Source organism: Balaenoptera physalus (genome assembly GCF_965194825.1).
Source record: "Balaenoptera physalus genome assembly, chromosome: 6".
Classification (NCBI taxonomy): domain Eukaryota; kingdom Metazoa; phylum Chordata; class Mammalia; order Artiodactyla; family Balaenopteridae; genus Balaenoptera; species Balaenoptera physalus.
This window is the reverse complement of record NC_138885.1, coordinates 95,879,473-95,906,417: the sequence shown is the minus strand read 5'-3', so window position 1 is coordinate 95,906,417 and position 26,945 is coordinate 95,879,473. Positions and strand designations below refer to the sequence as shown.

The window sequence follows — 26,945 nt, the reverse complement described above, 5'->3', positions numbered from 1 at the left end:
CTTCACCCTCCAGTGGGGGGCAACAGCCCCAGAGTCTTCGGGACCCTGACTCCACCCACCAGTGAGCCAGCACTAGCCCCGGGGCCCCCTAGGGTTCTACAAGCAGCCTCCTCGTGATCAGGCCCCACTAAACAGCAGCCAGCAGCATCCACACAAGGCAGGGCCTGGCAACCAACCAGACTAGGGGCCAACCAAGTCTACCAGACCACCCACATAGTCAGCCCACTGCAACAGAAGGACCCACGCAGCCCTCTTAGGGGAAATCCCTAGAGTGCATCGCTTGAGTGATGAGAGGGGAGGGCACTGCTAGGAGGCACAGGACATCTCCTGCAGAAGGCCACTTCTCCAAGGTCGAGAAACATAACTAACCCACCACATACGTAAAAATACAAATAGCAACTTAGACAAAATGAGGTGGCAGAGGAACACGTTCCAGATGAAGCAACAAGATAAAACCCCAGGAGAAGAACTAAGTGAAGTGGAGATAGGCAATCTACCCAAGAAAGAGTTCAGAGTAATGATCATAAAGATTATCAAATAACTTGGGAGGAGAACAGACGCACAGAGCAAGAAGTTAGACGTTTTTAACAAAGAGTTAGAATATATAAAGAACAACCAAAGATGAAGACTATAATAACTGAAATGAAAAATACACTAGAAGGAATCCACAGTAGATGAAATGATACAGAGGAATGGATCCGTGAACTGGATGACAGAGTAGTGGAGATCACTCCCACTGAACAGAAAAAAAAAAAATGAAAAGAAATGAGAACAGTTTAAGAGACCTCTGGGACAACATCAAGTGCACTAATATTTGCATTATAGGGATCCCAGAAGGAGAAGAGAGGGATAGAGAAAGGGCCTGAGAAAATATTTGAAGATATAGTAGCTGAAAACTTCCCTAACCTGGGGAAGGAAACAGTCACCCAAGTCCAGGAAGCAGAGAGAGTCCCATACAGAATTAATCCAAAGAGGAACACACCAAGATATGTTATAATTTAAAAATGACAAAAATTAAAGATAGAGAATATTAAAAGCAACAAGCGAAATGCAACAAGTAACATACAAGGGAGCTCCCATAAGGCTATCAGCTGATTTTTCAGCATAAACTCTGCAGGCCAGAAGGGAGTGGCATGATATATTTAAAGTCATGAAGGGGAAAACCCTACAACCAAGCATACTCTCTCCATCAAGGCTCTTGTTCAGATTTGATCGAGAAATCAAAAGCTTTTCAGACAAGCAAAAGCTCAAAGAGTTTAGCACCAGCAAACCAGTTTTACAACATATGTTAAAGGAACTTCTCTAGGCAAAAAAGAAAAGGCCACAAGTAGAAACGAGAAAATTATGAAATGAAAAAGCTTACCAGTAAAGGCAAACATACAGTAAAAGTAGGAAATCATCTACACACAAAGCTAGTAGGGAGGTTAAAAGACAAAAGTAGTAAAATTATCTGTATCCACAATAAGCAGTTAAAGGATACACAAAACAATTAGATGTAAAATATGATATCAAAAGCAGTAATCATGGGCTTCCCTGGTGGCGCAGTGGTTGAGAATCTGCCTGCCAATGCGGGGGACACGGGTTCGAGCCCTGGTCTGGGAAGATCCCACATGCCGCGGAGCGACTAAGCCCCTGTGCCATAACTACTGAGCTTGCGCGTCTGGAGCCTGTGCTCCGCAACGGGAGAGGCCATGATAGTGAGAGGCCCGCGCACCGCGATGAAGAGTGGCCCCCGCTTGCCGCAACTAGAGAAAGCCCTCGCACAGAAACGAAGACCCAACACAGCCATAAATAAATAAATAAATAAATAAATAAATAAATAAATAAATAATAAAAAAAAGCAGTAATCATGAGGGGAGGAGAGTAAAAATAAGAGGTTTTTTTTTTTAAATAATTCATACATTTATTTATTTTATTTTATTTTTTAAATTACACTATACTAGGTGTGCTTTATTTATTTATTAATGGCTGTGTTGGGTCTTCGTTTCTGTGCGAGGGCTTTCTCTAGTTGTGGCAAGCGGGGGCCACTCTTCATCACGGTGCGCGGGCCTCTCACTATCGCGGCCTCTCTTGTTGCGGAGCACAGGCTCCAGACGCGCAGGCTCAGTAATTGTGGCTCACGGGGCCATTTGCTCCGTGGCATGTGGGATCTTCCCAGACCAGGGTTCGAACCCGTGTCTCCTGCATTGGCAGGCAGATTCTCAACCACTGCGCCACCAGGGAAGCCCAATACGAGGTTTTTAAAATGCACTTGAAATTAAGAGATGAGCAACTTAAAACAATCATATATATATAATTATTATATATATGATTGTTTTATATATATATATATAAAACATATATATATAGTATAGTCTGAAGTCAGGGAGCCTGATTCCTCCAGCTCTGTTTTTCTTTCTCAAGATTGCTTTGGCTATTTGGGGTCTTTTGTGTCTTAAAACACAAATTTTAAGATATATATATATATATATTAGACTGCTATACAGAAACCTCATGGTAACTGCAAACCAAATATCCATAATAGATATATACACAAAAAAGAAAAAGGAATCCAGCAGACAGAGAAACATATATCGTATGATATCACTTATATGTGGAATCTAAAAAAATGATACAAATGAACTTATATACAAAACAGAAACAGACTCACAGATGTAGAAAACCAACTTATGGTTACCAAAGGGGAAAGTAGGGGAGGGATAAATTAGGAGTATGGGATTAACAGACACACCACTGTATATAAAATAGATAAACAACAAGGTCTACTGTATGGCACAGGGAACTATATTCCATAGCTTATAATAACCAATAATGGAAAAGAATCTGAAAAAGAATATATATGGTCATATATATGTGTAACTGAATCACTTTGCTGTATACCCACAACTAACACAACATTGTAAACTAACTATACTTCAATTAAAAAATTTTTTTTAAAAAGGAATAATAATAAAATACGACTGAAGGAAATCAGTTAAGGGCTGTTTTTATTATGGTCCAGGAAAAAAATTTTCTTTGTTTCTGTCATAAACACAATAATCTAGGAACATCTTTATGCATTAAAAAATATAGTAAAGAGAGTCTCAAATATAGTACAAAACCTTAGGGAGACAATGTCAAAGGTGAAAACCTGGTGCAATCACCAGTTTCATGTACCTGAGCTTGAGGACAGATGAACATGAGCCAGAGGTAGCAGTGAGGTCCAGTTCCCCTCTGTCACAGCGCTTCCCCACATTTCCTCCACCTGAATATACATGATGGGTGGCTTTCATACAAGCCACACATGCCCAGGAGAGGCAGAAGCTAGGATTATGCCAACTTCTCTACCATCTGCTATAGCTCAATGCCCTTCCCTCCCTGCCAAGAGAGAAAAAGGGGATTGATGTGAGTGTGGGCCACATTATTAAGGGAAAAAGTTTGAATCTGCTGTAATTTAGAAAAAGAAATTATTTTCAGCCTTCAGTTCTTCAAAAATCCTTACAATATGGAGCTGATCATAATTCACCAATGGATCTCAAGGCTGAGTTTAAGAAGCACCTCTGTCTCTCATCCAGTGAGCTTTTAGGAGGAGGAAGGGCAGGTGAAGCTGAAGAATAACAGGAGAAAACAGCCAAGATTGAGACACATCAGTGACCAGAAGAGAGTTTGTTTTGAGAGGGGATGAGCTTAGCTGGCATAAAAATGAGGTATGTGGTAAAAAGTGTGAAAGCCATAAAGAATTTATGAGCAAAGATAAGCACATCCACCTGAGGCATAAGCACTGGCTTTCTTACTTAAGGAAAAGCTTGCAAAGGGCAGAATCTTGTTCCTCTTAATTTCTGTAAAATACTATGTGTGCTCTTAGTAACCCAAACAGACAATTTCTTAACTTCCAAGGTAGCCTTTATGAGTTTCCTTTTTTGGTAATAATTGACTGTGACCAAATTTGGGGTTCAAATGGGAGGAAGCAGATGATGTAAAACTGCTGGTGCTAAGAGAGGTACTTGGACCCCTTGGCAGAAAGTCGACATCTGGCAAAGCCATATTCCTCTCAAGCACGCCACGTGCAGATTATTTAGTGGCTGAGCTGACGTTGGTGCTTTCTTCTCTGGTTCTTCTACAAATATGGGAAAGCTAAAAAACGATCAGCACAGACTAATATACTTGTAGGAGCTGAGTTGCCCATGCTGTGTGGACAGAGATGCTTTTAGTCTGTGTTTGGAATTCCTTCCGTGTCAGGTTTCTCGTTACCAGGGCTTTATCCTTTGTCCAGGCATGAATGTGGTTGGCCAGGATTAGCAGAGCCCTTTGCAATGTATATTACATAGCTCTGATTTCCGCAGATTTTACAGAATCATAAATACAAGGATCATTTGATGACCTGTGTTATAGAAGTGATTTCAGGAAAAGAATCCTACTTTCATCACTCACATTTCTCATAGTGTTGAGGAGAGGGCTCTTGCTCTTTGCTAAGAACTGGAGTGGGAACAGATTTATCAGCAGATGCTTTTGGCCCTTGTTAACACCAAGGAAATGCTTGCAAAGAAAAGGAAAGAGGAATGATAATGACAGAGTGCTCAGAAGACATTTCTAAAACAGTTTAAGACAGGCATCATTTTGATCACCCACATTTAATTCCTTCTTTCATGTTTTTCAACAATGACCACAAACACAAGAATTTAGTTATTAACAAACTGCATGTGCGCTGAGGATGGGATCCTACATAGCCCTTTAGCAGATGTTATCTGGAAAATGGCCCTTAAGGATGTTTCATGCTATCAGATGGTGGGAGGTATTCTCTAAAAATGGTCCTACTAAAATAATTTCCTTTGTGATGGGGTATGAGGTTTCTAAAATGTGTGCTGGGGACAATTAGAAAGGGCAGCATGAGAGCATTCATAGAGAAAGAATCTTGTGGGAAGCCAAAACTGTTGTGAGTGGCCGCAAAAAAGTCATGAAATCCATTTGAACGGTACCTGCATATAATTACCCATAGTCTTTTTAACCACGGAATAGGTGTATTTAAAGAGAATGGCAACCATAGGAAACAAATCATCATAATTTGTTAGGCCACTAAAATCATCTCTCCCTCTCTATTGTAACAGTAGTCCTGGAATTTCAATATCTAAACACTAAGGATTTCATCCAATTGTCATGCAAGACACAACAGTTCAATTTCAAGGTCAGACTTGGAGGGCCAACTGGTTAGAGAGTGTAGGGTCCTGAATTCTAAAGACTATTTCGTCTTCCCCTTAGAAGCACTACACAGTTTCTTGCCCAAGGTAACTGCCTGGAGACAGGACATTCTAGGGCAAAAACATACTGTTCATGAGTGCTGCTTTACCCTGATCAATTTAGATTATATTTATTTTTAGAGTAATACATACAGTTTTTGGATAAGATGTTCATGTATCTTATCCAAAGGTACTCATATTCATCATATTGCTGCCACATATTTACCTGCCCCCATTCCTCTGCTATTAATTTCTAAAGCCTGGGCCATAGGAGGATTTTGATGTAAACCACCCACAGACTTAAATCATCAGAATTCCTCTTCACTAAGGTCAGAAACCATGGGGAAGGAGTCTTAAAAACTTCCACCTTCGTGTGTGTATATTGGGAAGGGCGTCCATACCATGATTGTATTAAGACCCGAGAGAATCCTGCCACTGCAATTCTCTACTCTGAAATTCAGGAGCAGAAATATAAATGCTGGAAAGAATGCTACTACTGTGCTTGATGAACTCAGGAACAAGCTTCGAAAGCTGAATTTAGAATTGCAAAGATTCAAAGCCTGCTGAGCACAGTGGCTTTTTCCTGAGTGCTTACAGCGGGCCAGGCTCCATCTTAAGCATTTTCTCCATATCGACATGTTTATTCCTCACAACAGAGCCTCAGGGTAGCTACTATTATTATCCCTGGTTTGCAGATGAGGCTATGGAAGAACAGAGAGGTTAAGTAACTTGACCAAGGTCACACAGGAAGTAGCAGGGTCTAGATTCGAGCCCAGGTGGACTGACCCGGAGGCCACATGCTTGGCCATTAAGCTAGAGCGTGCAGCCTCTGATCTCTCTTGCTTCTCACCTGCTCACAATGTGCCTGTTGGCAGCAGGTGAGAGGAATCAGAGGCATTCTTCTGACTGGCTCGTGAACAGTGGGTGAGTGGGAAGCAGTTCAGTCTGGGGAGGATTAAGGAGTGTGGTTTTTGTTCAGTAGGATCTAGAACAGGGGAGTGATGTGCATTACCTATGGGACAGCTCCCCCTTGGAGGTTCCGTAGGCACCTCAAACCTTACAGGTACAAAATTAAACAGTGGCTTCTCCCCAAGTCTGCTGCTCCTTCAGTGGTCCCTTCAGAGAATGACATAATCTACACAGTCAGAAATCTAGATCCTCTCTGTCTTCCCCACTCCAGCCAGACACTGGGTTCTAGAAACCCCTTTTCAACTGGACTAGCGATAGTATATCAGGGCTAACGACAGGCAGGCAAAGTTGTGGGCCAGCTTCATAACAGAGCAATTCAACAGCACAGAGGCCAGCGCACGTGAATCTGAAGGACATTGAGTTCTGTAACCATCAAGCCACTAACTTTGAAGCAATTTTGAGCACATCACACTTATTCTAAAATGAAAACATGGCATAATTTGTAAACACAGCAAGTTTAGTTCTCTTTTGGGGGCCATGTGAGCATTTACATTTTGGGGGTCTCAAATTTAAATCCTGACAATTTAACTGGCTTAAGAGTTTTTTTGCTTGTGCCTGAATATGAGATCTACCAAATGCCTTTTTAAAAAAAAAAATCAGGTTATCTTTTCTCCCAAATTTATAAGACTAAATGAGGTTTATAGATCATATTTCATAAACCTCTGGGTTCACTTTCTGCCTTAAGAAATGAGCATGTTAGTTCTAGTATTTAATTTATAAGGCAGTTGGAGGACAAATGGACCAGGGACCAATGAGTAAATGAGGTGTGCCGGGTTCACTTTTGGGTACGAAGGATTTGGCATCTGCACCTTCAAATACTGACTTGATCTCACCTCCAGGTAGGTTTCCTGTGTAAAGGACTTTCCTCATCATCTCAGCAGTGACATGACGTCCCTGGTCCCACCCTCCACTGGTGGGGGCATATCGAAGGAGGTACAGCCTGACCCCAGAGCTCCGCACGGGGGGAGTTTGGATTTTGATCACTGAACCAGTTGCAATTCTGCTCGGGTGGCTTTTTTTTTTTTTTTGGGCCGTGCAGCATGCGGCATGTGGGATCTTAGTTCCCTGACCAAGGATCGAACCCGCATCCCCCGCAGTGGAAGCGCGGTCTTAACCACTGGACTGCCAGGGAAAAGTGTCAGGTGTATTTTGGAGATTTATATTCTAACAATCTCCCTGATGCCCAGCACCAAGGCTTGAGCCAGCCCCCTCTCTAATTTCCACCAGATAATAGATAGAAGCACTTTTGGCCTCTCCGTATAAATTCTGAATGTGGAATTGAGGCACCTCATGACACTTTGTGTGGAGGGTAATTCTGGGCCTTCACCTCTTGTCTGCACTCAGCAGGTTCCAAAGCCCGGGCTGGGCCTGGTGGGTACACACGAGGCTCAGCCGTCGGTCCCACTCAGCCCTCCTGTCTGGAATCCAGCTCATTATTAGGCAGAGTGCTTTGGAGATAGCATCAGCATGACAGATTCTACATAATATCACATTCTACTCAGCTTTCATTTTTGCAGATGAAATGGATTTACAGCACAAAGGTTACTGAACTGTATTGTCAAAATGATTTTTGAGAAATAATAAAAGTTATTAAGAGAGTCTCAGGTGCTGATGACTAGCTCTGAGCTCCCCCATCCTGCCTTGGTCCCTTCATCCTCTGGCTGATCATTACATGGCTGGTAAAGACTGGTGATTAATGTCATTATGAACCTTTTACTTTCAAATCCCCATTTATTGAAATTAGAGCATTCTTTGTCATTTCTCTTTCTGCTATAATACAGCCTGACTGTCAGCCCCGTTTCTTCCGGTTCCATCCTTGCCTTTGATGCCGGTAAAATGGAGCAGCTAGCAAATCAGGGCTTATAACAGCCCATACCGACTGGGGCTATGAAATTCCTCCGCTCTCATCATCACTTTTTTTGTCTCCAATGTTTTTGTACAGTCACTGTCCTGAGCTTTTCCACAGCCCCCCTCTCATGCCTCCGCCTCCACTCCCTGTAGTGAACTAATATGTGGATCCAGAGCCACTGATGAATGCTTTTAAAAAAGACAGAGGAGGACAAGCTTTTATTGTGAGTGAGCTCCTTCAGATGTTATTTCATCCTACATTTGTTCTCTAACTCCCTTATTTATTGATTTATTCCTTGAACAATTCAAAGAAAACTGTAAATTCGCCTTCTATTTCTTTGCGTGCTGCCTTGCTCTCAGCCATATTTGGTGCTGGCATATGTGCCAGTATGAAACGATGTCCCCCTGTTTTATCACATGCGTTCTGTTATCAGCACGGCGGCAACCTCATTCTTAAAATCAGTCATGAAGCTGAAGCTTTAATAATTTAAATAAAAGCTTATCGTAGAAAAGCAAATATTTACAAGTATGAGTCATCTAATATAAAGAAATTAATTAAAAGTAAATGCTGAAGTGATTTAAAACTAAAGAGCCATTACCAAATAAAACGTTATTTACCATTTGCCCCATGCCAGCTTTTTCCTAAACGTCAGGAGAGATGGGATGCTAGGCCCTCCCATTGCTTTTGTGGGCTTTGAACTTCCAATCCTGCCAACCTGTTCCGGAACTAGATCTTATTTGCCCATGAGGGTGGGAGGTGCTCTCAGGGTTTTAGGTGTTGAGGGAACTCAGTGTGCACCTCAGTGTAGTGGGGAGAGCATGGGCAGAAGATTGGGCTTGAAGGGAGCAAAGTATTGATACCTTGTGGAAATACGATCCAGGTGACAACTTTCTTTGAGCCTCAGTGACCTCATATGAAAATGGGGATATTACGACTGCCTTTCCTCCCCTTGCAGGGTTGTGATGGAAACGAAATAAGAAAGAAGAAACAAACAAAAAGACCAGTCATACTGAGGTCCTCAGTACTTGTTGAATTTGAAGTCACAATCATTTTTAAAAGAAATAAAGCTGAAAAACCATATGATCATCTCAATAGATGCAGAAAAAGCTTTTGACAAAATTCAACACCCATTTATGATAAAAACTCTCCAGAAAGTGGGCATAGAGGGAACCTACCTCAACATAATCAAGGCCATATATGACAAACCCACAGCAAACATCATTCTGAATGGTGAAAAACTGAAAGCATTTCCTCTAAGATCAGGAACAAGACAAGAATGTCCACTCTCACCACTATTATTCAACATAGTTTTGGAAGCCCTAGCCATGGCAATCAGAGAAGAAAAAGAAAAGGAATACAAATTGGAAAAGAAGAGGTAAAACTGTCACTGTTTGCAGATGACATGATACCATACATAGAGAATCCTAAAGATGCCACCAGGAAACTACTAGAGCTAATCAATGAATTTGGTAAAGTTGCAGGATACAAAATTAATGCACAGAAATCTCTTGCATTCCTATACACTAATGATGAAAAATCTGAAAGAGAAATTAAGGAAACACTCCCATTTACCATTGCAACAAAAAGAATAAAATACCTAGGAGTAAACCTACCTAGGGAGACAAAAGACCTGTATGCAGAAAACTATAAGACACTGATGAAAGAAATTAAAGATGATACCAACAGATGGAGAGATAGACCATGTTCTTGGATTGGAAGAATCAATATTGTGAAAATGACTCTACTACCCAAAGCAATCTACAGATTCAGTGCAATCCCTATCAAATTACCAATGGCATTTTTTACAGGACTAGAACAAAAAATCTTAAAATTTGTATGGAGACACAAAAGACCCCGAATAGCCAAAGCAGTCTTCAGGGAAAAAAACGGAGCTGGAGGAATCAGACTCCCTGACTTCAGACTATACTACAAAGCTATAGTAATCAAGACAATATGGTACTGGCACAAAAACAGAAATATAGATCAATGGGACAAGATAGAAAGCCCAGAGATAAACCCACACACCTATGGCCACCTAATCTATGACAAAGGAGGCAAGGATATACAATGGAGAAAAGACAGTCTCTTCAATAAGTGGTGCTGGGAAAACTGGACAGCTACATGTAAAAGAATAAAATTAGAACATTCCTTAACACCATACACAAAAATAAACTCAAAATAGATTAGAGATCTAAATGTAAGACCAGACACTGTAAAACTCTTAGAGGAAAACGTAGGAAGAACACTCTTTGACATAAATCACAGCAAGATCTTCTTTGATCCACCTCCTAGAGTAATGGAAATAAAAACAAAAATAAACAAATGGGACCTAATGAAACTTAAAAGCTTTTGCACAGCAAAGGAAACCACAAACAAGACAAAAAGACAACCCTCAGAATGGGAGAAAATATTTGCAAACGAATCAATGGACAAAGGATTAATCTCCAAAATATATGAACAGCTCATGCAGCTCAATATTTAAAAAACAAACAAGCCAATCAAAAAATGGGCAGAACACCTAAATAGACATTTCTCCAAAGAACACATACAGATGGCCAAGAAGCACATTAAAAGCTGCTCAACATCACTAATTATTAGAGAAATGCAAATCAAACCTACAATGAGGTATCAGCTCACACCAGTTATAATGGGCATCATCAGAAAATGTACAAACAACAAATGCTGGAGAGGGTGTGGAGAAAAGGGAACCCTCTTGCACTGTTGTGGGAATGTAAGTTGATACAGCCACTGTGGAGAACAGTATGGAGGTTCCTTAAAAAACTAAAACTAGAATTACCATATGACCCAGCAATCCCACTACTGGGCATATATACCCAGAGAAAACCATAATTCAAGAAGACACATGCACCCCAATGTTCATTGCAGCACTATTTACAATAGCCAGGTCACGGAAGCGACCTAAGCATCCATCGACAGATGAATGGGTAAAGAAGATGTGGTACATATATGCAATGGAATATTACTCAGCCATAAAAAGGAACGAAATTGGGTCACTTGTAGAGACGTGGATGGATCTAGAGACTGTCATACAGAGTGAAGTAAGTCAGAAAGAGAAAAACAAATATCGTATATTAACACATATATGTGGAACCTAGAAAAATGGTACAGATGAACCGGTTTGCAGGGCAGAAATTGAGACACAGATGTAGAGAACAAACATATGGACACCGAGGGGGGAAAGCGGCGGGGGGTGGGGGTGGGGGTGGGATGAATTGGGCGATTGGGATTGACATGTATACACTGATGTGTATAAAACTGATGACTAATAAGAACCTACTGTATAAAAAAATTAAAAAAAACAAAAATGCTGGCTCTTCTATGGAGTTTAAGGTGATTGTCCAAAGACCTCTAAGGAGCAAGTAAACAAATTCGTAAACAAATGGAAACTTCATGACTGCGTACTACAGGCCCTATGCGTACCATTCCACATTAGTATGTGTCAGTGTGGGAAATCCTCCAACAGAGGTTGCAACTTGTAGGCCCAATGAATGAATGAATGAATGGATGAATATATATATTTTCATATATATATATATATATTCATATATATATATATATATATATATATATATATATATATATATATATATATATATATATATATATATATATATATATATATATATATATATATATAGGCTCACCTGGTATTTAAAAAAATTTCAACTAGTTGCTGACATTTGAACATTGAGGGCTTTTACATAAAAAGTCAGCTTTCCTGTTTTCCTTTAAACTGGGGCCTTGGCTTCCTTTAAAACCGCAATCATCTGGAGCTGCCTCTGGAGGCAGGGAGAAGCCCTCCTTAGGCTCTACTCCTTCTGCTTCTCTCCTTGACAGTTCCCACCTGCCCCCATAGTTATTTCGATTTTCAGCCCCTGCTCCATGGGAATAAGTCTCACCATCTAGATTTCTGCATCATCGCATTCAGTTTGCATCCTCCGCTTCCAGGTGTATGTTATCCAAATTCCCCACTTTAAAGAGTGAAAGTGCCCTGGGAGGTTGACTAACATTTCTATCACCATGCCTGGTCCACCTTTCAATCTTTAAAAATAAATTCTCCATCAATGCCTCTGTGCTAGAGAGAGCTGCGGTATGGAGAAGGGACCTGGATAGCGACTGCAAAGACTGGGTCATATCCCGGGGGCTTCAGACAAGTCGTGTCACTTTCTCAGGCCTTATCTTCAACTCTGTAAAATGAATAGGTGGCCCCCAATGAGTCATCGGGGGTTACAGTTACATGACCCTTCCAGGAAACCACGTGGGCTCCAGTCCAAATTGACCTCAGGTCACATTGCTGCACTTCAGCTTGGCCTCTGCAACAGCGACCCTGGCTGGACTTCTCCGCTTATCTGTACCTTGGTTTCTTCATCTGTAAAGTAATATGTGCTTTTCTTCTCACAAGAGAGAATGCAATGATACGGGTGAAAGCGTTATTGAAGGGAAGTTGGGGTAAAAAGAATCCAAGATCTGATATTACTCTTGTATCTCAGTGGTTGCAATTATGAAGGGAAACTTGCCTAATGGGATTTCTGGATCAGAATTTGCACTCCCCATTGAGAGGCATGATGCAGAAATTTTTCTGGCCAATAAGGTGATACTGTGCAAGTTTTATTCCAGCCCCCGGCAGAGTAATACCAAACCTCAGTTAAAAGGTAGGTATGTCCCACTTCAGAAAAACTGCACTCTGATTTACCTCCTTGCCCTGTGCATTGTATGAGGAATGGATGTAGTTAACTGTTATCAGGTGGCTAAGCAGTTTGATGAGGCGTGAACTAGCCCTTTAATTGTTGTATTTACTACATACTTATCCTTCCCTAACATCCCATTGGGGAATTCTCTACTTAGTTGATTAATTTAAGTGAGGTTTAGTGAACTACAGTTTGGTAAAACCAGAAGCTGAAAAATACCCATTGGAGTTTGGGCAAATTTACAGGCATTTGTAAGTGTGGAACATGCTCAATTGAGGTTAAAAAGAGTATCAACAACAACAAAACATGGATTAAAATGTTAATTACCTTCATCCCCGCCATTAAAAAACAATAACATGGAAAATCAAGATGGGGAAAAATAACTAAATTTAAATCTACTTCTTCTCTGGGTGCTGTTTCTGGTTGAAAGAAATGGCTTCAGGAGAACGTTTCATTTGTCAGGGAAAGGCAATCAGAATTGCTTTCAGAAGCCAAATGTTTACTTAAAAAATAATCTTCTTATCTTTCCTCTGTAGTTCTAAATCTGGACGGACAAAACTCCCGATGTTAACCTAGCCCAGAGGGCCATCTTACTCCTTGGCTGGTGACAGTGCTAAATGAACCCCCAAATATCAAGCTCTTCCAAAGAGGTATGAGCCCCAAAGTCTTTCCCTGAGGATCTTCCCACCTATCTGGGGAGACAAAGAAAGAGGTGAAAGACAAGCTAGGGCACATATGTTCAATGCTGAGTAAGTGCCATGGGATACCTGCTATAGCTAAGGGTTCTGATGAGGGGGTGCATTAAGGGAATCTTGAAGGAAGAGTTGGATGTGGGCAAGCAAAGAGAAGGGGACAGTGAGAGATGATGGCCCTATAAATGAGGCAGTTGACAAATTGCAGGAAACTGGCTAGAAAAGTTCAGAGGCCAAGAAAGTGTTCTTGTTTTAAAGTGTCAATACTTCCTGTCCCAGATACCATTTCTTGCTGATCGCCTATTTCTGAATCAGATGCCCTTCTTAGGAACTTATTGAGAAATATCAGTAATATTAGAAAATTAAGTCATGACTGGTTTAAATTTATATAAGATCATGGAAAATCTTTAACATAATGCAGACTTTATGCTTGCATAGGAAAAAGTTCTGGCTCTATGGAATTGCTAACCACTATATTTAATTACCTGTTTTCTTATTTGTCCCCCAATAAACTATGAACTTCCTAATAGTAAGGACTATTGCTGAGTTCACTGTTGATTTCCCAGTGCCTGGTACATGGTAGGCACTCAATACAATATTTATTAAATGAATGCTATCTGGAGATTCCTTGTGTGGAAGAAAGGGTCCTCTTTAAATGGAGCGGGACTTATACTTGCCGACTGAGAAAAAAGAAATATGCTCATCTGAGTTTCAGCCTCAGACCTTTCTCCCCCAGCAACTGGCATCTTGCTTGTTGCCTAGTGACCAAGCTCCCATCTCAGACACTGGCTAAATGAGTTTCTGTTGTGATGGTCGGCTCAGCTACTCTATGGTAAACAAGAATATTGGGCTTGGAGTCAAAACTCCTGGGTTCAAGTTCCAGCTCTGCCACTGGTTTTGAGTGAGGAATTTCCATGTTCATTTTCTTCACTTAAAAGTGGGGATTATAATGCCAAGCTCATGGGGTTGTTGGGAGAAGATTAGAGACGTATGGAAAAGCACCGTGTAACCAACAAAGCCCTACTCAGTTACAAGATATTATTAGTATTAGTATTACCCGTCCACTTTATCCAGGCTTGAGGTTCTGCCCTACGCATTAAAATCCTATGAAGAGGGCTTCCCTGGTGGCGCAGTGGTTGGGAATCTGCCTGCCAATGCAGGGGACACGGGTTCGAGACCTGGTCTGGGAGGATCCCACATGCCGCGGAGCAACTGGGCCCGTGAGCCACAACTACTGAGCCTGCGCGTCTGGAGCCTGTGCTCCGCAACGAGAGAGGCCGCGATAGTGAGAGGCCCGCGCACCGCGATGAAGACTGGCCCCCGCTCGCCGCAACTAGAGAAAGCCCTCGCACAGAAACTAAGAACCAACGCAGCCAAAAATAAATAAATAAATAAATTAATTAATTATTAAAAAAAAAAATCCTATGAAGAATGAGGTTACCCCTGAAATCTTAATGTCCAAGGCTGCGTGCCTTCATTTGCTGCTGGACCTTCCTGATGCTAATAGAACCTTTGCCTTTGGTCTTTTACAAGGTTCCCTCTCAGGCTGTGCTCCTCTCTGCCTGTTGGGATCTTGGATTTTTGTCCAGACTGGATGGACTTCCTTGCCTCTGATGGCCTCCATCACCAGGTCTCCTCTCTTACCTCCTTCTGCTGGGCCTCTCCTGACCCATTCTTCTACCTCCAGGGACGCCTGTGTTCAGGTCTCAGCCAGCTTTAAGCTGAGCCATCCTGACCATCAGCACAGACCCTGCTATAAGCATCAACGGATGAAATCGCAGAGGAGTTAGCAAAAATAGTGCTGGGTTTCCACTTAATGGATGTGTGACTTTGGGAACGTTCTTATCCTCTATACATCAATTTTTCTCATCTGTAAAATTGGAATAGTAGTGGTTACCTGCCTAACTGGGTAGCTAGGACCGTTAAGTTAGAATGCCTGTAAAGCAGCAGTCCCCAACCTTTTTGGCACCAGGGACCGGTTTCATGGAAGACAATTTTGTCATGGACCAGGGGTGGGGGGATGGTTTTGGGATGATTCAAGCGCATTACATTTATTGTGCACTTTATTTCTATTATTATTACATTGTAATATATAATGAAATAATTATACAACTCACCAGAATCAGTGTGAGCCCTGAGTTTGTTTTCACTTGCCACTCACTGATAGGGTTTTGATATGAATCTGCAAGCAATTGCTTTATTATGGTCTCTGTGCAGTCAGATCTGTCTGCTAATGATAATCTGTCTTTGCAGCCGCTCCCCAGCGCTAGCATCACCGCCTCAGCTCCATCTCAGATCATCAGGCATCAGATTCTCATAAGGAGCACGCAACCTAGATCCCTCGCATGTGCAGTTCACAGTAGGGTTTGAGCTCCTATGAGAATCTAATGCCACCGCTGATCTGTCAGGAGGCGGAGCTCAGGCAGTAATATGAATGATGGGGAGCGGCTGTAAATACAGATGAAGCTTCGATCACCCACCGCTCACCTCCTGCTGTGCGACCCGGTTTCCCAGGTTGGGGACCCCTGCTGTAAAGCACTTAGCACAGTGCCTGGGCATGGTAAGTGAGTGATAAAGATTGGCTTTTTAAATTATTATTTTTCTCCCTGCTCCAACTTTTTAGTGTTTATTCCTGATTCCATAATGTCTTACATGCTTTTCTCAGTCTTCCCCATATTCAAATATGTCCAGAGGCCTTTTTATCCTCTAAAAATCTGTTTCCTCCAGAGGGAAATGAGGTAAGTTATCACCACTTTCGCAAAATGTATGGACTATGTTAACAAAAAATTTATACAAAATACACTGAGATGTATACTCTCTCTAAACAGTTGTTCTTTTTTGTGTAGTACTGGTTATATTCTTTATGTCTAATTGCCACTTATTAGTGTGTGCATACTGAGGCCACCTCTTGAGGAATTGCTAGAAAACTTGGATTTGGGATTGTTTATGTTCTCAGAGACAAATACAGGTGCGTGGGCAGCTATAAAGTAAGTTACAGATGCATGCATAGAACTCAGAGGACTTCGGGAAGCAGCCAAAAGACCATCAAAGAGTCATAATATCCCCCATCTCTCTGTCCTTTCCTTTTATATTGGACTATCTGGATGGATGAAATAATGGATTACATACTTGAGGAAGCATTCTTTATATATATATATATATATATATATATATATATATATATATATGTTTGAATCACTTTGCTGTACACCTGAAACATTGTAGACCAACTAGACTTCAATTTTTTTTGAATTTTATTTATTTTTTTATACAGCAGGTTCTTATTAGTCATCAGTTTTATACACATCAGTGTATACATGTCAATCCCAATCTCCCAGTTCATCACACCACCACCACCACCCCCCGCCACTTTCCCCCCTTGGTGTCCATACATTTGTTCTCTACATCTGTGTCTGAATTTCTGCCCTGCAAACCAGTTCATCTGTACCATTTTTCTAGGTTCCACATATGTGTGTTAATATATGATATTTGTTTTTCTCTTTCTGGCTTACTTCACTCTGTATGACAGTCTCTAGATCCATGCACATCTCTACAAATGACCCAGTTTCGTTCCTTTTTATGGCTGAGTAATATTCCATTGCATATATGTACCACATCTTCTTTACCCATTCATCTGTCGATGGACACTTAGGTTGCTTCCATGACCTGGCTATTGTAAATAGTGCTGCAATGAACATTGGGGTGCATGTGTCTTCTTGGATTATGGTTTTCTCTGGGTATATATGCCCAGTAGTGGGATTGCTGGGTCATATGGTAATTCTATTCTTAGTTTTTTAAGGAAACTCCATACTGTTCTCCATAGTGGCTGTATCAATTTACTTTCACACCAACAGTGCAACAGGGTTCTCTTTTCTCCACACTCTCTCCAGCATTTGTTGTTTGAAGATTTTCTAATGATGCCCATTCTATCTGGTGTGAGGTGATACCTCATTGTAGTTTTGATTTGCATTTCTCTAATAATTAGCGATGTTGAGCAGCTTTTCATATGCTTCTTGGCCATCTGTATGTGTTCTTTGGAGAAGTGTCTATTTAGGTGTTCTGCCCATTTTTTGATCGGGTTTGTTTTTTAAATATTGAGCTGCATGAGCTGTTCATATATTTTGGAGATTAATCCTTTGTCCATTGATTCGTTTGCAAATATTTTCTCCCATTCTGAGGGTTGTCTTTTTGTCTTGTTTGTAGTTTCCTTTGCTTTGCAAAAGCTTTTAAGTTTCATTAGGTCCCATTTGTTTATTTTTGTTTTTATTTCCATTACTCTAGGAGGTGGATCAAAGAAGATCTTGCTGTGATTTATGTCAAAGAGTGTTCTTCCTATGTTTTTCCTCTAAGAGTTTTACAGTGTCCAGTTTTACATTTAGGTCTCTAATCCATTTTGAGTTTATTTTTGTGTATGGTGTTGGGGAGTGTTCTAATTTCATTCTTTTACATGTAGCTGTCCAGTTTTCCTAGTGCCACTTATTGAAGAGACTGTCTTTTCTCCATTGTATATCCTTGTCGCCTTTGTCATAGATTAGTTGACCATAGGTGTGTGGGTTTATCTCTGGGCTTTCTATCCTGTTCCATTGATCTATATTTCTGTTTTGGTGCCAGTACCTTACTGTCTTGATTACTGTAGCTTTGTAGTATAATCTGAAGTCAGGGAGTCTGATTCCTCCAGCTCCGTTTTTTTCCCTGAAGACTGCTTTGGCTATTCGGGGTCTTTTGTGTCTCCATACAAATTTTAAGATTTTTTGTTCTAGTTCTGTAAAAAATGCCATTGGTAATTTGATAGGGATTGCACTGAATCTGTAGATTGCTTTGGGTAGTAGAGTCATTTTCACAATATTGATTCTTCCAATCCAAGAACATGGTCTATCTCTCCATCTGTTGGTATCATCTTTAATTTCTTTCATCAGTGTCTTTTAGTTTTCTGCATACAGGTCTTTTGTCTCCCTAGGTAGGTTTATTCCTAGGTATTTTATTCTTTTTGTTGCATTGGTAAATGGGAGTGTTTCCTTAATTTCTCTTTCAGATTTTTCATCATTAGTGTATAGGAATGCAAGAGATTTCTGTGAATTAATTTTGTATCCTGCAACTTTACCAAATTCATTGATTAGCTCTAGTAGTTTTCTGGTGGCACCTTTAGGATTCTCTATGTATAGTATCATGTCATCTGCAAACAGTGACAGCTTTACTTCTTCTTTTCCAATTTGGATTCCTTTTATTTCTTTTTCTTCTCTGATTGCTGTGGCTAGGACTTCCAAAACTATGTTGAATAATAGTGGTGAGAGTGGACATTCTTGTCTTGTTCCTGATCTTAGAGGAAATGCTTTCAGTTTTTCACCACTGGGAATGATGTTTGCTGTGGGTTTGTCATATATGGCCTTGATTATGTTGACGTAGGTTCCCTCTATGCCCACCTTCTGGAGAGTTTTTATCATAAATGGGTGTTGAATTTTGTCAAAAGCTTTTTCTGCATCTATTGAGATGATCATATGGTTTTTATTCTTCAATTTGTTAATATGGTGTATCCCATTGATTGATTTGTGTATATTGAAAAATCCTTGTATCCCTGGGATAAATCCCACTTGATCATGGTGTACGATCCTTTTAATGTGTTGTTGGATTCTGTTTGCTAGTATTTTGTTGAGGATTTTTACGTCTATGTTCGTCAGTGATATTAGTCTGTAATTTTCTTTTTTTGCAGTATCTTTGTCTGGTTTTGGTATCAGGGTGATGGTGGCTTCATAGAATGAGTTTGGGAGTGTTCCTTCCTCTGCAATTTTTTGGAAGAGTTTGAGAAGGATGGGTGCTAGCTCTTCTCCTAATGTTTGATAGAATTCACCTGTGAAGCCATCTGGTCCTGGACTTTTGTTTGTTGGAAGATTTAAAATCATAGTTTCAATTTCATTACTTGTGATTGGCCTGTTCATATTTTCTGTTTCTTCCTGGTTCAGTCTTGGAAGGTTATACCTTTCTAAGAATTTGTCCATTTCTTCCAGGTTGTCCATTTTATTGGCATAGAGTTGCTTGTAGTAGTCTCTTAGGATTCTTGAAAACTGTGGGTCAGATGACAGTCAGACCCAGAAGCAGAAAACAGCTTGGTCTGATGATTTTTGGGGGGTTTAGCATTCATTCTACCTTTTATTAGTGTGTGACAGGAGCTTCTACCTTTTTCTTTCATGCTCAATTCTATCTTTCCTTCTTCCCTTGTCATCAGAGTTGGAACAGTGGAAGGTTGCTATTCTTGTTGCCTAGCATCTGTCCCATCCTATCCTGGTGATAATATTCTGTCCTTCTGGGAATCATTCCATGCCCCCTCTCATTCCCTGTGCTTCAGGTGGAGTGAGTCTACCCAGGACTCCAGAGGCGGCATGTGACCCAGAACTGTCCATCAGAACACTCCACCCCCTGGACACGGTGATCGTCTATGTTTAAGTACATAACTCAATCACAGCAACCTGAGACAATTCTAGGCCTTTTGTTGGACATGTTGAAATGAGAGAATCCCTCTTTTGCTGGAGTGGCTCAGATGATAAGAAATAAGCCTGGTGATGTGGGCAACCATCTCTACCCCAGGGTGGAAGACTGTGCCTGAGAACAGAGCCAACACAGAAGAAAGCAGAGTGAAGAGATGGGGAGAAGGAAGTCAATTCCTGATGGCATTCTCTGAGTTCCATCTAAAGATAAGTCTACCTTTGGACTTCTTCTCAGTTATATTTGCCAGGAGATTTTTGTTCTGTATTGGATATAGAAAAATATCTGAATAATACAGAGGGAGACTAATAATGCTTACCTATTATTTGTGTGTGGAGGAGGGTACCTAATGGGATGAACACAAGTCTACAGGATAACATGCTTAGAAAGGGCAGATGGCCATTCACCTGGGAGAGAAAAGCTTCATTGTAGCTCATGTCGCCTCAGCCTGTCACAGTTCCCAGCATCTCCATGGTGGAGGAGGTGAAAAGCAAAAGGCCTAGAATACTTCCCTCATTAAACTGTGATGAAAAAGGATGTTGGGTGGGGAAAGAGAAGAGGCATGGAGTATGGGAGAGTGCCTGGTGGATTTCTGGTCCTTGACAAACTTCCTTTAGGCTTAGATGCCTATGCCTATAACTAACTTCCATAACTACACATGCAATTATGTTTGTTTATTTCTGAGGAAGTGAATAATCCCAAACTCTAGTCCTCTAGCAATTGTCCAATGGGAGTATGTAAATAATTAGCAATTAGTTATATAAATGTAAACCATGCCAGGGAAATTCCTGCCTGCTCAGACCCAAGGGTGTAAATAAAGAGCAAGATACCAAAATGACTTTCCCATGGTACTCATGTCTTCCAGCCTCCTCTTCCTTCCAGCCACAGAAACAGACAGCCTTTGTCAGCTCCTCATCTCTGTCTGTGTCTCTGTCCATATAAACCACTGGAGATGGGACTGCCTCTGGAGTTGCTTTGGGAAAGGAGGTCTGGAGAGCCTGACTTTCGTGAGATTATAATCTCATCTTAGGGAATACTGATTTTATATGATGTTTATTTGAATGGCAAACAGGTGATTCCACTGCCTACGAACATGGAAACTTGTTTCTCAGGAGCAGCACAAGGCAGACAGACTTGCTTGGGCTTTCTCCTGTGCTTTTGAAAGTGTGGTAAGTATGAGCCAGGGCATCCTAGGGGATGGTCTCTGAGAGTTGGAGTTTGCCAAGGACCAGCAATGGCCACAGAAATCGAAGACTTCTCAAGAGCTCGAGTACCCATGACTTGACCTGGGAATCCAGATAAAGGACCACTCTTTTCCTCCCTTCCTTCCTTTCCTTTCCCTTTCCTTTCCTTTCCCTTCCTTCCTTCCTTTTTCAAATTTACTGAGGTTTAATTTACGTACAAGAAATGTGTCCATGAGGTTTTACAAGTGCGCACTTGTGAACCACCACCAGAATCAAGGGTATGGCTGACTTTATTTTACTTCGTCAGCTGCCTCTTTTTCTTTACCAACTCTTATACTGAGCATTCCACAACTCCACAGAAGACACAAAGAAAATCCCATTCTTGAAAATTTCATTACTTGCCTGGAAAAACTCCAATCAATCACTTATGTTTTATAAAAATTGCTGAATGTATTAAAAAAAAATCAAGGTCTGGATGGATAACAAAAATGAGAAATTTGAGTTTTGGAAAGAATTCTCTGGGATGGATATACAAACTATTCAAATTAAAACTTGGAAAAAACATGCCATGTCATCTCAATCACAATGATTCTTTTGCTTTATGCATTTCTGTTAGCAGAAAAGTTTTTTTGTTTTAGTGATGAAATACAACTTATTAAAAAATAATTTGCTTTCAATGAAAGAATTCTCAGAACTCAATTAGAAAGCCCAGAAAACTTAATACAAATAAAATTTCCACTTAAACTAAAAATGCTTGAAAATAGAGAACTGTCCTTCCTGACACCTTCGCAGTGAAATGTCTGCAGTTTTTTCCCCTCAGTTGCAAATTCCTTCCTGTGTTTTTCCCTTTTTTTTTTTCTGCCTTAAAACTTAGTTGAATGCCTACTGTGTGCCAGGTACTATGCAGGGCTGAGGATACAGTGGTGATAAGGCAAGACCCTGACCTTAAGGAATTTATAGGCTTTGCTTTCTATCTCATAAATCCACTCTCATTCTCATTCCACTTCTAGCAGGTCTGTTGCTCTTTGCAAAGCATGACTATAAATGGGAAACTGGGAAAAGAGAGGGGAGCAGAAAAAGGAAAAAAAAGCAGCCTAGTAACTATTTTTCATTTGATAAAGACCAGCAATTCTACTTATTCTCCCACCATTTGTCATGACTGGGGCTCATGGTAGAAAAAGATTCTATAATAAAAATCCAAATCAATGAAAAGCAAAAAAAAACCAATGAGAATAACCCAGTACCTGTGTGTTCGCCTAAAACACAGAATTCTCCCTCAGCAGCTTTGTCTGCATTAGGAAAAGAAAAAGCCACAGAGAGAAATTAAAGTCAATGCCAAAACAATGAGATACCAGAAACTTCCAATAATTACTGAATTTCTTACATGTCAGAAATTTGGAGAAGAGAATAAACTGCTTCTGATGGCCATGTTATTGTTATTCAGAGCATTGGCACAGTGGATTATGAAATATAGATAGCGTGATAGTCAACCACCAAATCTAAATCTGATATATTCCAGTGCTGATTGTGAATCCTTTTCAATTAAGTAGCTTCTTTATGAAAACACTAAAAGTAAAACCAAATCTACACCACAGATACAATTGTGGTTTATAAGGAAATGAAAACAATTCATAAGAACAGACATTTACTTCTTGACCTGTGACTTCTGTGATCTTCCATGATGCAATGGCTCATTCAGAAACCACTGCTGGCTCTTTCAGACCTGTGATTTCCATATTAGCATCTTAGACTCCACAGGGCACCTGAGAGTAATGTAGGCATTCTGTCCATTGTGGTTGTGAATGTGGCTCCTGAGACACACCAATGGGAGGTTTTCTTCTTGAGACCAAAGAATGAGAGTGGATGTGTTGGCATAGAAGCTCACTGATCTTGGCTTCTTAGAAGAAAGGCTCAAGAAATTTACAATGTAGGTTGTTATCAAAAATTTGAAATAGACAAAGGGCATAGCCTTACAACTGCCACCATATACTTGGTCTTTCTTAGGATTTCCATCTCTCTGCTTACATTTCCCATCTGTTCTTAGGTGCCATCTACTTTATCCATTATAGCCCTTAGCATATGAATCATAATTATTTTAAGTTCCTGGTATGATAATTCCAACATCCCTGCCTCATGGTTCTGATGCTTGCTCTGACAAGGAGCCCCTGGGGTTTATAACTCTCAGTTGCCCCCTCTGAGCCTCCAATAATTCACCAGTTACAGTTCAGGTTTTCCTAGCCCGGTGCTGCTTCCTACAGCCGCTCTGCTCCTGACTCTGCTCTAGTAAGCAGATACTCCCTGTATTTGCCTGTCTGTCTCTCCAATCTCTGGGCAGCAGTTTGCCCTGTGTCCTCACCTCTCTTATGGATCCAAAAAGAGCTGCTGATTTTTCAGTCTGTTTAGATCTTTACTTGTTAGGACAATGTGCTGACTTCCAAGCTCCTTACATTCGGAACCAGAAACCGGAAATCTCTATCATGTACTTGGGTAGCAAAGTTTACAACTTGTGGAAATTCTTTTCTTCTTTTTTTCCAGGATAAGAAAGTACAGGGACACTTGGCCCAGAAGGAGAACTTGCAAATCCCATTTTACAACAGAAAACTATCACCCCATGCTAGTTCACTCCCTCTAGCGCTAAATTATGTCCAGTAACTGAGCAGCAAATAAGGGGCGATGAGTCAGGTGGAGAAAAATTTTGACTTAAAATTTATAAAACTGTGAAATCCAAATCATTTTTATCTTTACAACAAACTCCTAGAAAAATTAAAAATTTTCACGTATATCTTAAGGCTCTGTATAAAGAAGGTTAATAATAGGAAACAGAACATTTTCTACTGTGCCTTAAAAATAAAGAATAATCATATGGGATGAACTCTCTGAGATGAAGACAATTCTTCAATAACCTCTCACCAACCCTCTTTGGATATTAGGCAACAAGGGGGAAAATCATAACGGAATAATAGCCTTCCACATAAAAGAATTATGGTAAGTAAGTTGACATTAGGTTTAGCTGCAGTCCAGTCGAAATGAAAGTTCTGAGCTGAGCCTGTCAGAGTTTCTAAAAGAGCACAATTAGTGTGTGTTTTCAGACTGTTGTCCTCATATTCAGCCTGTGGTAACTTGAACTGAGAATTGGCTTTTTATGGAGATTTATTACAGTAGCATTGCCATTCAAGAATAGGCAGCTATCATCATAAATAAAGAGCAGATACAAAGGGATGTGATGATTTAAGACACAGAGAATTTGTCAAGGTGGGTAAATCATGAACTTACTTATATTGCAAATAAATGCACACTACTAGAGCAATCTCTCATTAGCAGAAAGTCTTTTTCTGCCCTGGAAAGACCAAGTCGGGCTGCTGACTTGGATTTCCTACCCTGTCCAAGGAATCCTTGGTCTTCCTAGAACTCAGAAACCAATGCCTGGTCTCTCCATTTTATGGTGCACATAGACTGCTTTGATGGAGAAAAGGTGTGGATTTCCTTGAACACTGAATCTGCCGTGGCCTGAGGGTTGACACTTATGATCAACAGTGCTGATTAGGCTTGCTTTCTGCGAGAGACCACAAAGCTACTGCAATCTAGTACAGAGCCCTCCTGAAAGACGAGGGGAGAGAGCCAGCAGACTCTTCGTTCCCGTACTTGCCCTAAAAGGTGAAGAGGCAGGGCCTTCGTGTCTCTGCACATTTCCTCTGGACACTGAAATCTGTGTCAGTGAACGTGTTTCCACATCTCGCTTTGTTGTTTCAGCTGCTCTGAGAGCTGGGGATATCAATTACTCCTTGCCTGGATATGCTGACCGGCACAACAGCTCCAGGCTTCGAGGCCGGCCTCCCCCTTCTCTAACTGCCCTGCGTTTCAATAAGCGCCTACCTGCCGGAGTCTTCCTGAGGCGACCACTCCGGCCTTCCCATCCCCACTAAATGATGCATTAGGTTGAATTAACCCTTTAAACACTACTATTTACCAAAGGGTCCCTGGGGATTCCCAAACACTCCATCATTTTTAGCCATTATAAACAGCCAGTCCCAGCAGGGTGGAATCCACTTTAAGGTTACTCAGGTTGACAACATGGGTTTTGTTAGTCCCAATTTACTTAAAAGCTCAAGACAGCATTTACTTTGTGAGATGGGGCATATGCATTTTCATTTCCCAGCCTGTGCATTCCAAATATGCACCTCGCCATAAACACCTAAGTGGGCATTCCACAAAAAGACTGAACAAGGAAGGAGTGATCACACCAAGGCTGTGGGGTTACACAGGATCTATTTTCATGCCTTCATTATCCAGGCCTCCTTTTTGGTTATTGCCATTTTCTGCCTATAATCAGCTGTGTGCACAATGAGTGGTGCCTGCCAAATGGCCATTTGTGGGCTCAATTAGACACCTGTGCCTTCAAACAAGTTGCAAGCACCTAATTGTGTCTGCGTGTAGCCACTTGTGGGTGCAATTATCCAGAAATCCAGGTGTGCCTGGTATTATGCACAATTTAAAGGGCAGGAAAAAAAGTGTTTTCCGAAAAAGAAAACTCAGGTTGAACACGTACCCTTCAGACTTTAAGGAGGTGGTTGAGCAGAAGCTCTGTATTTATGGAGACTCTCCATTTTAGGGCCCACAGCAGCACTGCCCAATAGAAAATAATGCAAGCCACCTATATAATTTACAGTTTCCTAATAGCCACATTGAAAAGTAAAATAGAATATGTAAAACGAACTTTAATAATTTATTTTACTTAACCCAATTATCTGAAATACTATTATTTCAACATGTAATCAATGTAAAAATAATTAATGAGCTATTTTACAATTTTTGGAGAGGGTTGTACTAAATTTTTGGAGCTTGGTGTGTATTTTACACTTAAAACACATCACAACTCAGGCTAGTCACATTTTAAGTACTTGATGATCACATGTGGTCTTGGCTACCATACTGGAAAGTGTAGGTCTACAAAGAGTTGTTTTCAATTGTGATTAAATGTTTGGGGTTTTTAACCTTTAAGCACTTTCCTGAATATTTACACAATCAGATTCCAAAGAAAGAACACCTGAAAAGGCTGTTTAGTGTCTTAAGCTTGTCGTTGGTTAACATGGCTCTTCATAATAGGAATTGCCAGTAAGATAAAGAAAACCGTTGAAAATCTGCCCCTCCCTCTGTGTTTTATGAGGAACACGTTGGGGCTAGGCTTGGAAGTGACAGCACAAGCTGTGTAGACAGAATTAGAAGAGAGGTAGCTAGAATAGGAAGGGAGGTGGAAATGGGGCACTTAGGACAGAAAAAGGTAATAGACCCAAGATTGTGGCAGGTCTGCATTATCCTTTGTTATACATCTAAATGGTTGTTCCAATTTATCCAGATGAGTATGGCTTTAAGATAATTTTAACAGAAAGCATGATTCATCTTGGTTGCATTTGGGGATCACTGAACTCAAATTTGTTAAGAAACTCAAGAAGTTACCTTTGTTCAACAATAAAATGGAGAAATAATGGTACTTATTTGTGGTGACAATTAAATGAGTTAATACATGTAAAACACTCCAAACAGTGCCTACACATAATAAGCAGTCAATGAATATCAGTTGCGATCACCATCCTCCTCACCACCAGTATCATGAAATTAATTCTCAAGCCATTCCAGAATAGTACACATCTATCATACACACACATATACATATATATACACATATATATGTATGTGCATATATACATACACACATATATACATATAGAGCTTTGGAGAAGGGAGATGACTTACTTCTCCTTTGTACATGGATTCCAAAGTCTCCCAATCCCTTCAGTCGTCATTGCCATGAACTCAGATACACCCTCCAAGTGCAGAACTCAAACGTGAACATT

General features: G+C 40.6%; 1 protein-coding gene and 1 long non-coding RNA gene across 6 annotated transcripts in view; one reads left to right on the top strand and one right to left on the bottom strand.

Annotated features, from left to right (window-relative positions):
* The window catches only part of PARD3B (par-3 family cell polarity regulator beta), a 1,041,978-nt gene that overhangs the window by 17,768 nt on the left and 997,265 nt on the right, over positions 1-26,945 (bottom strand). The gene's annotated exons all lie outside the window — the stretch shown is intronic.
* LOC309663447 lies at positions 1,837-2,930 on the top strand. The gene is made up of 2 exons (XR_014265283.1): positions 1,837-1,876; positions 2,237-2,930. It is a non-coding gene; the product is annotated as an uncharacterized lncRNA (long non-coding RNA).